Source organism: Phyllobates terribilis, unplaced genomic scaffold, assembly GCF_046119375.1.
Source record: "Phyllobates terribilis strain yellow unplaced genomic scaffold, ASM4611937v1 Scaffold_217__1_contigs__length_3308461, whole genome shotgun sequence".
Classification (NCBI taxonomy): Eukaryota; Metazoa; Chordata; class Amphibia; order Anura; family Dendrobatidae; genus Phyllobates; species Phyllobates terribilis.
The window spans coordinates 1,911,789-1,929,319 of record NW_027362977.1 but is presented as its reverse complement, the minus strand read 5'-3'; the positions used below and the strand labels follow the sequence as shown (position 1 = coordinate 1,929,319).

General features: G+C 45.2%; 1 pseudogene; it reads right to left on the bottom strand.

The window, feature by feature from the left end:
- LOC141214192 (translation factor GUF1, mitochondrial-like) overlaps positions 1–17,531 on the bottom strand; it is a 158,719-nt pseudogene that overhangs the window by 18,128 nt on the left and 123,060 nt on the right.

Here is a 17,531-nt window from a genome sequence, read left to right as displayed (position 1 = left end):
TCGTGAGGTTCCTTCCTTACATCTCTCCTCAATTATCTCGGCTTCTGTAAAATAGGCCGAGTCTAATGGGACGAAAAATGCGGCTGCAGAATAAAGGTTCTCTGGCATTTATCTACTCTGTGATCACCGTTCCTAATCCAATCGTGGAGGCGTTCCTGGCTGTTACAAGGAATTAGTAGGATTACTAAAGTGTGACAGGCGAGGGTACAGCGCCTGTGTCTGTCATGGATTCTCAATAGAGGTGGCTGGGAATGGTCGCTCTCCACTGAAATGATCGGGGGGTGCACATACTTCCCACAAGAAAGCACTTGAATTGTCAAGGTCAATCTATTCTATAGCTGTAACTTTAGCCTTAAAGGAATTGATACAGTGGGTTACATCTGGTGCCCGGGGGGCAGTGTTTGGTATACTCTGTGACCCTCTGAAGAAGCTAAAAAAGTGAAACGTGTGTTTAGGAGAGTGGCAGGCACATAATGGGTAAGGATCTCCTCATTACTGGTACTCAGGCGCAAAATATGTAGAATTTACACTACACTAGGGATGAGCGAACCCCGTGGATGTTCGGTTTCGACCAAACTTTAGTCCAAAGTTTGGTTCGGGTACCAGAACTTGAACCCAAACCCCATAGAAGACAATGGAGACACAAACTTTGATGCTGTAAAATGGTCGTAGTAAGGGCTAGGAGGTCTCTCTCTCTTTCTTAAAACGGACTTGTCAGTGTTCGGAGTTCAGCATTGGACATTAGGTGTCCGGTATGAACCCCAAACTTTACAGTTCGGGTTTGCTCATCTCTACACAACACTCGTTATACTGTTGTACTGATCCATTACACGTCTAGTCCCTGTGATTGACTATACATTCATTGCTGAGGACGCTCTTGCAGATGTGTCTAATCTCTGATGTCACGCCATCTGGAGGCTGAATCTTGAACTAAGTGCTCTTGTAATACAGGTTTTAATATTACGCTAATAAAATATATACTGTATACTGTACAATAGCTTTCTGACCCCGTTACACAGTTTTTGAGCACTTGAGCTGAAGTTGTTAAAGCTCAATTGGTGTTTTGCATAGTCTGAGGGGGCTATAGGTGTAATTCTGCTGAGATTTTGACTTCGATGCGTGTTGCAGTTACATTGGCATAATACTCTGTTCCATGTACAATATTATGTAGAACAGAGTTTTGATTCTAAATGGACTGTAGATAAAACAGTATGTCCTGGAACAGAACCAATACACATGCTCTGTAACTTGCCATCCACTCTTTTGAAGTGGACGATTGCTCTTTATCAGCATTCTGTCAGCACTATAGGTCCTGGGACATCCCTTCTCTCATTACTCATCACGTATTGCTTCCGCCATTGCTTAATGAAATGCCTGCAATTAACTGAAAGACTGAATCTCTGTTAAGCCTGCATATACAGTTTGACAGGCAGGAGCAGAGAGACGAAGGCCAAGCCCCACTTCCGGTAATCCATATAGGGGGGTTTCTGCTGCTAGAGACAAATTACACTTAGACAGAAGGGAGACCCTACCGGCCGACACTTTTAGGTTATCTAACCCCTGAAAAGTAACTCCAACTTAATTGAACTTTATAAAGGGATTTTGCACATTATCTATCGAATGAGATCAAGTACAGGAACCATTTAATTTGTATTAGGGTTCAACTCACCTGCAAACACCATGGGTTTCGCAGGCTTAAAGCCGGGCAGAGCCACTGGCTGCTTCAGTAAATGCAGAGTGTCTCCTATTTGTGCTTCCTGTGCGTCCTTCATCCCAGCCATTAGATAACCTACTTGCCCAGCATATCTTAGAAGCAATGAGAGTAATATATATTCACAATTAGTGCAGATTCATCAAATTCTACATTGAATATCGGCTACAAATCAGCCATAAAAGAAGGCAGCAACGGCTCTGAGACCCAGCACTGCATGAGTTCACTACAGCTATATACAGCTGACACTAGAGGGCGCTCACTGGAGACAGACTTCTACTGCTGCGGTTGGGTACAATACTAGCTGTACATAATCACATGTCAACAGCTCCCCCTGGTGGTGGCTGCATGCAGCAAAAATAGTATTTCATCTAGTTACATTCATTTAAGTCAGAAATGCTGTGACATTAATCAGCACTGAATTTTGGATGTAAAACTATTTTGGATCTATCAACATATATGTTATAACTTCCCAGAGCCTAAACACCACATAAGAGAGCTCTGCTAATCGCACTGTAACAAGCTGAGAACCATCATGCGGCCACAACAGATTTGTATTGAATGGCAATAAAAACACAAAATTGTATTTTAATTTGCAGAACTTTCCATAACACAATATTGACATTTTATTTGCTTTATTAACAGATTCCCCTTTCAGCTCTGCTCTCTCCTGGGCACCAAACATCCATGTATATTCATAGAAAGCAGCAGACAGGAGCATCAGTACTGCATGCAGGATTAGAGCGCCATCTAGTGGCACTATAAGAATATTCCTAGTGTGCTAAAATGTCGCTCTATTATATCCTGCACAGGGTCGTACACTATTTTAAATGCTTTGGATATCGGAAAAAAATTACTTTAAAAAAATGATGGAAAAACCCTTTTAAAAAGACACAGAAAGCAATAAGGAAAAAGCACAAACAAAAGAAGTGGTGCTGAGATGGGCCGGCTGCAGTTTATGCAGATCCTTGGGTGACAAAGTGCATGTGGGATAATCTTCACTTTTACATTTTGTTTTTATCCTTGCCTTCTAAAAGCTATAAAACTTTTTTCACAGTAGATTCGTTGTATCTGGGCTTTTTTCCCAGTAGATTCGTTGTATCTGGGCTTTTTTCCCAGTAGATTCGTTGTATCTGGGCTTTTTCCCAGTAGATTCGTTGTATCTGGGCTTTTTTTCCAGTAGATTCGTTGTATCTGGGCTTTTTCCCAGTAGATTCGTTGTATCTGGGCTTTTTTTCCAGTAGATTCGTTGTATCTGGGCTTTTTTCCAGTAGATTCGTTGTATCTGGGCTTTTTTTCCAGTAGATTCGTTGTATCTGGGCTTTTTTTTCCAGTAGATTCGTTGTATCTGGGCTTTTTTTCAGTAGATTCGTTGTATCTGGGCTTTTTTTCCAGTAGATTCGTTGTATCTGGGCTTTTTTTCCCAGTAGATTCGTTGTATCTGGGCTTTTTTCCAGTAGATTCGTTGTATCTGGGCTTTTTTTTCCAGCAGATTCGTTGTATCTGGGCTTTTTTTTCCAGTAGATTCGTTGTATCTGGGCTTTTTTTTCCAGCAGATTCGTTGTATCTGGGCTTTTTTTTCCAGTAGATTCGTTGTATCTGGGCTTTTTCCCAGTAGATTCGTTGTATCTGGGCTTTTTTCCAGTAGATTCGTTGTATCTGGGCTTTTTTTTCCAGTAGATTCGTTGTATCTGGGCTTTTTCCCAGTAGATTCGTTGTATCTGGGCTTTTTTTCCAGTAGATTCGTTGTATCTGGGCTTTTTTTCCAGTAGATTCGTTGTATCTGGGCTTTTTTCCCAGTAGATTCGTTGTATCTGGGCTTTTTTCCCAGTAGATTCGTTGTATCTGGGCTTTTTTCCAGTAGATTCGTTGTATCTGGGCTTTTTTTCCAGTAGATTCGTTGTATCTGGGCTTTTTTCCAGTAGATTCGTTGTATCTGGGCTTTTTTTTCCAGTAGATTCGTTGTATCTGGGCTTTTTTCCCAGTAGATTCGTTGTATCTGGGCTTTTTTTCCAGTAGATTCGTTGTATCTGGGCTTTTTTTCCAGTAGATTCGTTGTATCTGGGCTTTTTTCCAGTAGATTCGTTGTATCTGGGCTTTTTTTTCCAGTAGATTCGTTGTATCTGGGCTTTTTTCCAGTAGATTCGTTGTATCTGGGCTTTTTTTCCAGTAGATTCGTTGTATCTGGGCTTTTTTTCCAGTAGATTCGTTGTATCTGGGCTTTTTTTTCCAGTAGATTCGTTGTATCTGGGCTTTTTTCCCAGTAGATTCGTTGTATCTGGGCTTTTTTCCAGTAGATTCGTTGTATCTGGGCTTTTTTTCCAGTAGATTCGTTGTATCTGGGCTTTTTTTCCAGTAGATTCGTTGTATCTGGGCTTTTTCCCAGTAGATTCGTTGTATCTGGGCTTTTTTTCCAGTAGATTCGTTGTATCTGGGCTTTTTTTCCAGTAGATTCGTTGTATCTGGGCTTTTTTTCCAGTAGATTCGTTGTATCTGGGCTTTTTTTCCAGTAGATTCGTTGTATCTGGGCTTTTTTCCAGTAGATTCGTTGTATCTGGGCTTTTTTTGCAGTTAGAGCTGTAGTTTTTATAAATATTTTCTGATCTCTTTATTACTTTTCTTGGTGAGGCAAAGTGAACAAAATAAACTCCAGAGATTCTGCCGCTTCATCTTTTTTCTTCTTTTTCATTCCATCATCCTCTCGATAGGATTTCTAGAAGATATTTTTTTTAGTTTTAACACGAACAGATGTGGTGAAGCCAAAAATGATGTAACGGGAGAATTTAACTTTGCAGGCTCAGGTCACCGAAAACATCCAATGGCTTTACCGCTACAGTGTAGAGTAATATGACCAATCTGATATTAATCCCAGTTATGGGACGGGCTTCATAGTTGTACAATCATGGAAGACATGGAGGCCTTCAGTAGGATCCTTGGCTGTCAAGACAATGCCATTGCCACATAACACTCATATGACTGATGACATGACATGGCTTTATAACTGATGGGGAGCCGTACCCCTTCAAGCCCCACTGATTCTCAGAAAGAGGGGGATGTTGTCTTTGCCTGCACAGCGGCACTCTAAGGCTGTGTGCCCACGATGCAGAAATGCTCCGGTTTTTTCCTGAACGTTTCTGTATCTCCCTGGCATGCGGATTTTACATGCGTTTTTTTCAGCCAGGGACAAGCGTTTGTCACGCGTTTTGCACATACGATTTCGCATGCGGGTTGTCAAGCGCTTTGCAAGCGATTTTAGCATCACATGGAAAAGTGCTTGACAACTTGGTCACACTATATAAATCCATGCAACCGGCATGGATTTTATATAGTGTGACCAAGTTAGTTAAAAAAAAGAATAAAAAAGGTAAAAAATAAAAAACATTATACTCACCTTCCAATGGCCCCCGGTCTCCTTATCCGATGCGACCCGTCACATGACTAAATGACGTCATGAAAGGTCCTTTTAGACCATCGCGAGCCACCGGGGAGCCAGGACGCATCACTAAGGAGACCGGGGGCCATCAGAAGGTGAGTATAAGGTTTATTTTTTATTTTAAATTCTTTGTTTTTTAACAGGAACTATGGTACCCGGGTCTGGAGGAGAGTCTCCTCTTCTCCAGACCCAGGTACCATCCGCACATAGAATCGCTTAATATCCGCATGTGTACATGTAGTCATGCGGATATTAAGCGATTCAATGCAAGTCAATGGCGGCAAAAACGCCGCGCTTACGCAAAATAATTGGTAGTGCTGCGGATTTTTCCGCAATGATAATCCGCAGCGGAAATTCCCGCAGCATGTGCACAGCACATGCGGATTATGATTGGGGAACATGGCTGACCTTTTACCATGCGTTTAAGCGTTCCTGCGACAGAATTGCCGCTGCGGAAACGCTTAAAAAACGCATAGTGGGCACACAGCCTTATGCGGTGAAATAAGCTGCATCTGGATCTCGTCCACCTAAAGGGACTGTCAGCACAGAATGACTGTTCAAACTAAGTCCCAACTCTCGGTGCTTCATGACGGGGCCAATCATTTATATACACCTTCCCACCTGCTTGTTTTCCCTCTATCCACACCCTCCTCTTCTTTGATTGACAGCTCTGGCTTCATAGAACCAGAGAAGGAAGGAGACAGAGGTAAAACAAGCAGGTGGGAAGGTGTATATAAAGGATTGGCCCACGCCGTGATCCACGGAGCGCTTGTACTTGGTTTCAACAGTCATTCTGTGCTGACAGTCCCTTTAAAATCAGTGCTTCCCAAACTCCAGTCCTCACGGCCCCCCACAGGTCATGTCTTCAGGATTTCCATAGTATTGCACAGGTGAGAGAATTCCTGATTCCTTGATGATACTTTCATCACATGTGTAATACTGAGGAAATCCTGAAAACCTGACCTGTTGGGGGCCATGAGGACTGGAGTTTGGGAAACACTGCTTTAAATGGAGCGGTGCTGCAGTTTTATTATTCAGCAATTAGCAGGATCCCCCAACAATTTCTTAAGCAATGAGAAAATGCAGTCCCTAATGATGTCCTCTGACAATAAGCGGATCACGGACAGCAGATGCATTGGGTTCTGCATTTCTTGGAGAATGGGATGGGGCAGCTTCTGTCTTCTCAGTGATACAATCAGGAAGGAGATGCAGCGTGAGACAATCCCTGTCTACATCTTTGATCTGATCATCAATACATAGGGCTGATTGGTGAAGACAGAGGGAAAGGCTAATAAAATTATTAAAAAAAAACTTAGTTTTTCGGCTGGCACTTCCTCTGGAGTCAGTATGCCAACCTCATTGACTTCATAGCACTTGCCAGAGTGGGCAGACACGATTTATTGCCTTTACACACGTCACCTCCACACAGGGCGATGCTGCTACGACGCCTCTGTAGTGATCAAACGTGGAGTCAAACAGCAGGGCTTTAAGAGGGCTGCCCTTTTCAATCTTGGGACTAAAACACAAAAATAAGACATCCTGTTAAGGGGGATAAAGGTAAGTAAACCGCGTTCAGTCCGGGGTGATGAATTCCAAAAGACAAAGTTTATTCCGCCATCACATAACGTTTCGACCTGTTATAGGTCTTTATCAAGTATATACAAAGACATACAGGGATACTGATCCCCTTTAAGGAAAATCAGTGGCCAGAACCCTTTAAATTCCCCTTAAATGATCCAAAACTGAAACTGTGGGAACAATATAATCCACTTAGGGTTCAGCAAACTTACAGTCAAGGGTTTGATAAAATTATCTACACCCTTGTGTCTCCAGAAAGCATAGCGCACGTTCACGTGCTGAAAATGCCGACCAGTGCTGGAGTGAGCGGAGGTCCGCAGCTTGTGACACTCCTGCTGTAGTGAAACTACAGGTCCCAGCAGACTGACGGTCTCTCATCAAGTTATGCTGGGAGCCGCAGTTTCACAAATAGTGCTAGAGGATCCATGTCAGAAATATGAGGCTGCCACTAGGGTTTCTCCCACAAATATGTAATCGGACGTGGAGCAGATCCGCACGTGGATGAGCCATATTCTCTATCTGTGAACATACTACTCCTTCACTCAGATTCTAAGTGGTTCTGCAGCGCATCTGTGCAGAGCAAGCTGTCAATCAAAATCCAGGCCCTGATATAGCGAGCGGTGCTGTGATCCAAGACTGTAGCCGCTCCGTGCACAACAATGAGTGAAGGCCGGCGGCTGCAGGGAGGAAAGAAGTTAATTTTCTCCCGATACCTACACTATCAATAAGGCGGTCGGGCAGCATTGTAACAATATTTATCTGCAGATTAACCCTATACCGGCAGGTACATAGCATTTTCCAAGGTGACAGGCTCCCTTTAATAAAGAGAAGATGGATAGAGCCGCATTAGTCCGTACTCACGGTGGAAGCCTCCTGACAACTTCTTGAAGAACACTTTCCACATTTGTTCCAAGCTTCCCCGACATCTAATAGAAATAAACAGAGAAATGAATTTCTTAATACAGTTTAGAACTCGGCTACAACGAATCAGAAGAAATGAAACCTGTTTGAAGCTGACAAGCAATCAAGCCCCTCCGCAAGCCACACAGAACATGGCTACTTATGTCATCTGCAGGTGATTAAAGGAACCTGTCATGCTGAAATGGTATAAGATCTGTAGGGGGGTGTTGTAGAGCAGAGAAGTTGATCAGACTGATAGACATATCTGTGGGAAGAGAGTCAGCAAAACTGGCATTTTATGCAGTGAAAAGTCCTGCCGTATGTACACTAGTCCAGTGGGCGGTCCTACTAAGTGATTGACAGTTCCCTGTATGACCATGCAGGCAAAGATAGCTGTCAATCACTAGTAGGACCGCCCACTGGACTCATCTGTACAAACAGCAGGATTCCACTGAATAAATTGATACAGGAAAAACATCTATCTTTGTACCGTATTAGCCAGTAGATAGAAGAGTATTTAGATTTGAGAGTCCTCAGTGGTTGATACCTTTTAATGGCTAACGGAAAAGATGGTAACACATTTCAGGCTTTCCAGACTACTCAGGTCTCAGGTCTGCCTGATGAAGAAGCCCGAGTCGTCTGGAAAGCTTGCAATTTGTTACCATCTTTTCCGTTAGCCATTAAAGGTATCAACCACTGAGGACTCTCAAATCTAATGAATAAATTACAATTTATACTGAATCTTCTCCCACAAACCTATATATCGTTCTGCTCAGTTTCTCATGGATAAAACCTGCACATCTGAATGGGGCTTTAATGTTGTTATTACAATCATGTAACCGCAGATCACAAAATCTTTCATATGATCATTTTTTTAACACCTAAAACCCCAATGGGTCGTTCTTAGACCTATGTGGCTTACCAAGCCCAATTTCTAAAAGTTGCAGGAGTGCTGTAAAATAGGAAGCTGCACATTTTTGCGCAAAAATGATGCATCACAAAAGTTGTTTTTTTTTGGGTTTTTTTTTAACACCAAAAATTGATGTGAATTCCTCGCTACATTGCCCCTTTTCCAGCCACATTTTGTAGAAAAAAATAAAAAGACAAGGTACTGACAGCGGAGTTAAATTTGCCTACAGGAATGATTTTGATCTGGAGCGCATCGTACCCGGATACAGTCACTAGCGGGAACGTCAAACATCTTCTCAATTTGTTTCTCCACCCTTTCCGGATCTGCATTCTTCAAGTCTATCTAAAAGCAAAAGTATAAATACTAATTATTTATCAAAGCTGGACAACATCTAGAAACCATATAAGAAAACTGGCTTAAAATATAGTGTGAACAAGAGTTTAGGGAGAGATGTACAACTGGCCCTGGCCTATAAAAGGGATTGTGTAATCGTACAAAACTAGCAAAAATGTAAAGTGCCCGGAAAACAAGGAACGTGCAATTTACCTCTTAGTAAAATCCTATGCTTTCTCAAGAACAGAGGAATTTTAATTTCATATTTTTTTTAATCAAATCATTTTTATTGAAAAACTCCAACTACAAATATTCCATCTTTCAAGTAACATACATGACATAGTAATTCCATAGTAAAAATATGAACAAAGTATCTGAACTTCAATTCCCATAACCCACCCTAAACCCAAATCCCAACACTCCAGAGAGAACCATTTTCAGAGCAGTTCTAGAATAACGGACTACAGCATTCGTAGAAGGGGAAGAAGATAAAAAAGTGACTAACAAAGGGGTAGCAGCGTTTTAATGTTATCATTTACTGCTTGATGCCTGAGCCGGGGAGTGCACGCTGAAAACTGTTGCAGGCTGCTGTAATCACAGGACACAAGCAAACAGCATGGCATTTCCTATCAGCAGGGAGGAAGTAAAGGGCGACAGCAATGAAAGTCTCCTCCTACTCCGCTCCATATTGAAATGAATAGTGTGCATCCTACAAATGAGATGCATACAGCAAACAATTGATTTTCCATACATAGGTTTTGAGTTGACCACTGGATATACACATGTGTATCACTAATTACCAGAACTGGAAATCGAAAAAAAAGAAGAGCAAGTTTGGGGTGAATCCAGCCTTCATTACTGCACAGCCGCTCAGAGGGATCGGTACTAGGAACAGCAGGAGTGCCGGCGATGTTCACAGATTTACCTGCTGCGGGACTGAAGGAGTCTGATCGTGCTCGGCTCGAAGCTTTTTACCTCGTTTACGACAGGAATAATTGAAAGCTGTGCTTCAAAGGCGAGGAAGAAGTTTGCCACCATCTATTAGAAAATAGACAAACTTAGGATAGAAACAATATGAACATATACCCTGCTATAAGTAAGTAAAAAGCAATAGGAAATATATATAATATAGGGTACTTAGTAAACATGGTTTTTGATTAAAAAAAAAAAAGCCATCCCACCAGCACCAAGGTGTACCCAGTCAGTTATGTGAAGTATATAATAAAATACACTTTAGTACAATATTAGTATCTTGTCCCTTTAAATCTGCAGCTACTTCTGTTACCATGGTAACTGCATTCATACTCAGCCAATAGGATTGCTCGGTTTGAATTTGAAGAAAAAAAAAAAAAATTCTATATGGTCAGTTTGTTCCATCTCATCTGAGTGTGAAGACAGACACCTGCGATCAGCGAGATTATAGGTATAAGACGTGATATAATATAACGGACGGAGCCGCATCCCATCACACGCACTCAGCGACCACAACTGACAGGAATCAGCACATTTATCAGAGGAGAAGTCATTATTCCCCAACACATGATAAGTGACAACTTCTAGATCTGCTGGGAACCCAACTAATCCCTGCTAGACCCTCCCCGGACCACCGCTCCATTCATTCTCTATGCAGGAGAAAGCTGAGTACAGCGCCCCCCATAGAGAATGAACGGACCGGCGGCTGAACATTTGCACTTCGCTCACTTCTATCTATAAGTGCTGTTCTGCTGATTGGGTCATAGCGGCCAAACCCACCGATCTAAGAGTCATCACCTATCCAGAGATCAGTGAGAACTTGTTCCAACTAGACATCCCCTTTAATGGAAGAGATCACATATCTAACAGCCAATCCTATTCATTCCCAATCTTCCCTGTGCCCAGTAATGCCCCTGGGTATATCGCCACTATGAGCCAATCACCAAACCCTCTGCTGACTGTTCCCCATGTTTTATAGATTTTGGATCCGTTTCTACAAGAGAAGATCTCAGCGGCCACCATGGGGATGGGTTACTCTGCCAGCGATGGAGCAGGTAGTATCCACCAGCCTGTGATATCTCACCTTCCTCCATATTCTGCTGTTACATGCGTTTCTTCAGCTTTACCCCTTCCCAACAGAACCAATTGATGTTTTTTTTCTGTTTTTTCCTTCGCTTTTTCCAAGGGCTATAACTTTTTCATGTCTGTCCACATAGTGTGAGGTCTTGTTATTTTGTAGGATGAGCGGTACTTATAAATCCCACCATTCATTTACCACATAGTACTAGAAAACGGGAAAAAAAGTCCAAGTGCAGTAAAAGTGCGAGGAAAAAAAAAGCCTGACCCTGTTTATCTGGGAAGGGTTTTAACGGCGTACATAGTGTGGTGAAAATGACCTGGTAATAGGATCCTACTCCTCAGTGTGATTACAGCAGGACCAAACTTCTCCAATAGTTTTGACAAAAGAAAAAACTTTTTTTGATGGTGTCACCATTTTTTCTGAGACCCGTAACATTTTCATTTTTCGGGTTGATGGAGCTGTGTGGGGGCTTATTTTTTGAAGGGCAAGAGGACTTTATTGATAACATTTTGGGACACATATGACACGGTCATCGCTTCTTACAGGGTTTTCTGTAGTATTGTGGCGAACGAAAAAAATGCAATTTTGGCTTTTTGAATTTTTTTCTGTGTTCACTGATCGTTTGTTTTTTTTTATATTTGGATAGATTATATTTCTCTGAAAGAGACCATACCACAAATGTGTATATTTTTATTATCTTTATTTTTAGTGGGAGGTGAGTTGAACGTGTGGAGTTTTAATATTTTAAGCTTTTTTTTTTTTTTAATTTTCACTGCATTTGTATACATTATCTGATTGCTTGTGCTATATACAGCGATACCACAGTAATGCTCCATATAGCAAAATCACGGTCTTCTTTACAGCCCAAATGAAGCTTTATGATGACAGGCACGGTGGCTTCAGCAGACCCCCGGATGTCATAGCAGTCCATCTGCGCCCTGTCATCGCGTCACAGGAGCGCCGGTGGGCGCATGGAACGATGCGTCCCAATGCCGGCGCGCTGTTAATGCTGCTGTTAGTGATTGACAGCAGCACTGAACAGGTTAACAGTGGTGGGCAGATCTTCGCTCCACTCGCAGCTCTTAGCGGCAGGTCCTGGTTGTTTGTCACAGCCATTATCTGCCATGTACGGGGCGAGCTGACTCTGCTCCATACACCCGCTACTGACTTATACCAGACATGTACGGCAGATGTTGGTAAGGAGTTAAAGCGGTTGTCCTGCTTTGCGGCCATTTGTTTTTTTTACTTTAATGCAAGTATTTGGGGCTAAAATTGATTTCTGTAATTGAGTTTCATGAAAAATGTTGCCTTCTGTAGCATCTGTGCTGCACTGTCTATTCCTGGCTGCAAAATTAGCTAACTGAGAATCTATCAGTGAGCTCCTTCTGACAGTCTTAAGGGAGAGGTTGTAGATCTTTCATCTGTTTTTTTTCCTGAGTGCCTTTTAGCTGATCTATGCCCAAAGAAAACATGAAACTTGAATGTGCAGGGAAGCAATAAGTCTGTAGTAACCAGTGAAAAATGAAACCTAAATGTAAAAAATTACTTTTAGTAGTAAATACATGGACATAAGAAAATACACACTGCTCAAAAAAATAAAGGGAACACCTAAACAACAGAATATAACTCCAAGTAAATCAAACTTCTGTGAAATCAAACTGTCCACTTAGGAAACAACACTGATTGACAATCAATTTCACATGCTGTTGTGCAAATGGAATAGACAATAGATGGAAATTATTGGCAATTATCAAGACACACTCAATAAAGGAGTGGTTCTGCAGGTGGGGACCACAGACCACATCTCAGTACCAGTGCTTTCTGGCTGATGTTTTGGTCAATTTTGAATGTTGGTTGTGCTTTCACACTCGTGGTAGCATGAGACGGACTCTACAACCCACAGAAGTTGCTCAGGTAGTGCAGCTCATCCAGGATGGCACATCAGTGAGAGCTGTGGGAAGAAGGTTTGCTGTGTCTGTCAGCGTAGCGTCCAGAGGCTGGAGGCGTTACCAGGAGACAGGCCAGTACACCAGGAGACGTGGAGGGGGCCGTAGGATGGCAACAACCCAGCAGCAGGACCTCTACCTCCGCCTTTGTGCAAGAAGGAACAGGAGGAGCACTGCCAGAGCCCTGCAAAATGACCTCCAACAGACCACAAATGTGCATGTGTCTGCACAAACGGTTAGAAACTGACTCCATGAGGGTGGTATGAGGGCCCAACGTCCACAGATGGGGGTTGTGCTCACAACCCAACACCGTGCAGGACGCTTGGCATTTGCCACAGAACACCAGGATTGGCAAAGTCGCCACTGGCTCCCTGTGCTCTTTACAGATGAAAGCAGGGTCACACTGAGCACATGTGACAGACGTGACAGAGTCTGGAGACGCCGTGGAGAGCGATCTCCTGCCTGCAACATCCTTCAGCATGACCGGTTTGGCAGTGGGTTAGTAATAGTGTGAGGTGGCATTTCTTTGGAGGGCCGCACAGCCCTCCATCTGCTCGCCGGAGGTAGCCTGACTGCCATTAGGTACAGAGATGAGATCCTCAGGCCCCTTGTGAGACCATATGCTGGTGCGGTTGGCACTGGGTTCATCCTAATGCAGAACAATGCCAGACCTCATGTGGCTGGAGTGTGTCAGCCTCATTTTGACTTGTTTTAAGGACATTACATCAAAGTTGGATGAGCCTGTAGTGTGTTTTCCACTTTAATTTTGGGGGTGACTCCAAATCCAGGCCTCCATTGGTTAATAAATTTGATTTCCATTGATGATTTTGTATGAACATTTGCTAAAGAAGAACTGCGCCCAGCGGAGTCAAGCTGAAGGAAGAGAATGGACTTGATCTGTCTTCAGACATTTTTTCAAGTTTCCCCTCAGGAGGGGGCCAGTTCACTTTTTAGCTGGGTTAAAATACACTGCTCAAAAAAATAAAGGGAACACTCAAATAACACATCCTAGATCTGAATGAATGAAATATTCTCATTGAATACTTTGTTCTGTACAAAGTTGAATGTGCTGACAACAAAATCACACAAAAATCATCAATGGAAATCAAATTTATTAACCAATGGAGGCCTGGATTTGGAGTCACCCCCAAAATTAAAGTGGAAAAGCACACTACAGGCTGATCCAACATTGATGTAATGTCCTTAAAACAAGTCAAAATGAGGCTCAGTATTGTGTGTGGCCTCCACATGCCTGTATGATCTCCCTACAACGCCTGGGCATGCTCCTGCTGAGGTTGCGGATGGTCTCCTGTGGGATCTCCTCCCAGACCTGGACTAAAGCATCCGCCAACTCCTGGACAGTCTGTGGTGCAATGTGATGTTGGTGGATGGAGCGAGACATGATGTCCCAGATGTGCTCAATCGGATTCAGCTCTGGGGAACAGGTGGGCCAGTCCATAGCTTCAAAGCCTTCATCTTGCAGGAACTGCTGACACACTCCAGCCACATGAGGTCTGGCATTGTCCTGCATTAGGAGGAACCCAGGGCCCACTGCACCAGCATATTGTCTCACAAGGGGCCTGAGGATCTCATCTCGGTACTTAATGGCAGTCAGGCTACCTCTGGCGAGGACATGGAGGGCTGTGCAGCCCTCCAAAGAAATGCCACTCCACACCATTACTGACCCACTGCCAAACCGGTCGTGCTGAAGGATGTTGCAGGCAGCAGATCACTCTCCACGGTGTCTCCAGACTCCGTCACGTCTGTCACATGTGCTCAGTGTGAACCTGCTTTCATCTGTGAAGAGCACAGGGAGCCAGTGGTGAGTTTGCCAATTCTGGTGTTCTGTGGCAAATGCCAAGCGTCCTGCACAGTGTTGGGCTGTGAGCACAACCCCCATCTGTGGATGTCGGGCCCTCATACCACCCTCATGGAGTCAATTCTAACCGTTTGTGCAGACACATGCACAGTTGTGGCCTGCTGGAGGTCATTATGCAGGGCTCTGGCAGTGCTCCTCCTGTTGCTTCTTGCACAAAAGCGGAGATAGCGGTCCTGCTGCTGGGTTGTTGCCCTCCTACGGCCCCCTCCACGTCTCCTGGTGTACTGGCCTGTCTCCTGGTAGCGTCTCCAGCCTCTGGACACTACGCTGACAGACACAGCAAACCTCCTTGCCACAGCTCTCACAGATGTGCCATCCTGGATGACCTGCACTACCTGAGCATCTTCTGTGGGTTGTAGAGTCCGTCTCATGCTACCACGAGTGTGAAAGCACAACCAACATTGAAAAGTGACCAAAACATCAGCCAGAAAGCACTGGTACTGAGATGTGGTCTGTGATCCCCACCTGCAGAACCACTCCTTTATTGAGGATGTCTTGATAATTGCCAATAATTTCCATCTATTGTCTATTCCATTTGCACAACAGCATGTGAAATTGATTGTCCATCAGTGTTGCTTCCTAAGTGGACAGTTTGATTTCAGAGAAGTTTGATTTACTTGGAGTTATATTCTGTTGTTTAAGTGTTCCCTTTATTTTTTTGAGCAGTGTATATAAAAAAAAAAATTACTGCAGCTTTAATGCTATTTATTACGTCTCACCAGTAAGAACATGGCATAAGCGTAATTTAAAGGAAGAGGAGGACATTATTCACTCCAGTTTCCTGCGGCCCCTCGGGAGTATAGGTTGCTGCACAGTAGTCCGCATTCTGCGTAAAACAGGAAAAAACACTTTTACTTAGTGGGATGAGGGCAGCACGGTGGTCAGTAGTGGCACTCTGTCAGTTGAGCATTGCTCCTAATATCTGGTTGTGTTTCCTGAGAAGAGGGGACCCACCAAAGAGGAGACCCACCAAAGAGGAGTCCCACTGAAGAGGAGTCCCACCGAAGAGGAGTCCCACCGAAGAGGAGTCCCACCGAAGAGGAGACCCACCGAAGAGGAGACCCACCGAAGAGGAGACCCACCGAAGAGGAGACCCACCGAAGAGAGAAGAAGAGGAGTCCCACCGAAGAGGAGACCCACCGAAGAGGAGACCCACCGAAGACGAGTCCCACCGAAGAGGAGTCCCACCGAAGAGGAGACCCACCGAAGAGGAGACCCACCAAAGAGGAGTCCCACCGAAGAGGAGTCCCACCGAAGAGGAGACCCACCGAAGAGGAGACCCACCAAAGAGGAGACCCACCGAAGAGGAGTCCCACCGAAGAGGAGTCCCACCGAAGAGGAGACCCACCGAAGAGGAGTCCCACCGAAGAGGAGACCCACCGAAGAGGAGACCCACCGAAGAGGAGACCGAAGAGGAGACCCACCGAAGAGGAGACCCACCGAAGAGGAGTCCCACCGAAGAGGAGTCCCACCGAAGAGGAGACCCACCGAAGAGGAGACCCACCGAAGAGGAGACTGAAGAGAAGTCCCACCGAAGAGGAGACCCACCGAAGAGGAGTCCCACCGAAGAGGAGTCCCACCGAAGAGGAGACCCACCGAAGAGGAGTCCCACCGAAGAGGAGACCGAAGAGGAGTCCCACCGAAGAGGAGTCCCACCGAAGAGGAGACCCACCGAAGAGGAGACCCACCGAAGAGGAGTCCCACCGAAGAGGAGACCCACCGAAGAGGAGACCCACCGAAGAGAGACGAAGAGGAGTCCCACCGAAGAGGAGACCCACCGAAGAGGAGTCCCACCGAAGAGGAGACCCACCGAAGAGGAGTCCCACCGAAGAGGAGTCCCACCGAAGAGGAGACCCACCGAAGAGGAGTCCCACCGAAGAGGAGTCCCACCGAAGAGGAGTCCCACCGAAGAGGAGACCCACCGAAGAGGAGACCGAAGAGAAGTCCCACCGAAGAGGAGACCCACCGAAGAGGAGTCCCACCGAAGAGGAGTCCCACCGAAGAGGAGACCCACCGAAGAGGAGACCGAAGAGAAGTCCCACTGAAGAGGAGACCCACCGAAGAGGAGTCCCACAGAAGAGAAGTCCCACCGAAGAGGAGTCCCACCGAAGAGGAGACCCACCGAAGAGGAGTCCCACCGAAGAGGAGACCGAAGAGGAGTCCCACCGAAGAGGAGTCCCACCGAAGAGGAGACCCACCGAAGAGGAGACCAACCGAAGAGGAGTCCCACCGAAGAGGAGACCCACCGAAGAGGAGACCCACCGAAGAGAGACGAAGAGGAGTCCCACCGAAGAGGAGACCCACCGAAGAGGAGACCCACCGAAGAGGAGTCCCACCGAAGAGGAGACCCACCGAAGAGGATACCCACCGAAGAGGAGTCCCACCGAAGAGGAGTCCCACCGAAGAGGAGACCCACCGAAGAGGAGTCCCACCGAAGAGGAAACCCACCGAAGAGGAGACCCACCGAAGAGGAGTCCCACCGAAGAGGAGTCCCACCGAAGAGGAGACCCACCGAAGAGGAGACCCACCGAAGAGGAGACCCACCGAAGAGGAGTCCCACCGAAGAGGAGTCCCACCGAAGAGGAGACCCACCAAAGAGGAGTCCCACCGAAGAGGAGTCCCACCGAAGAGGAGTCCCACCGAAGAGGAGACCCACCGAAGAAGAGTCCCACCGAAGAGGAGTCCCACCGAAGAGGAGACCCACCGAAGAGGAGACCCACCGAAGAGGAGACCGAAGAGAAGTCCCACCGAAGAGGAGACCCACCGAAGAGGAGTCCCACCGAAGAGG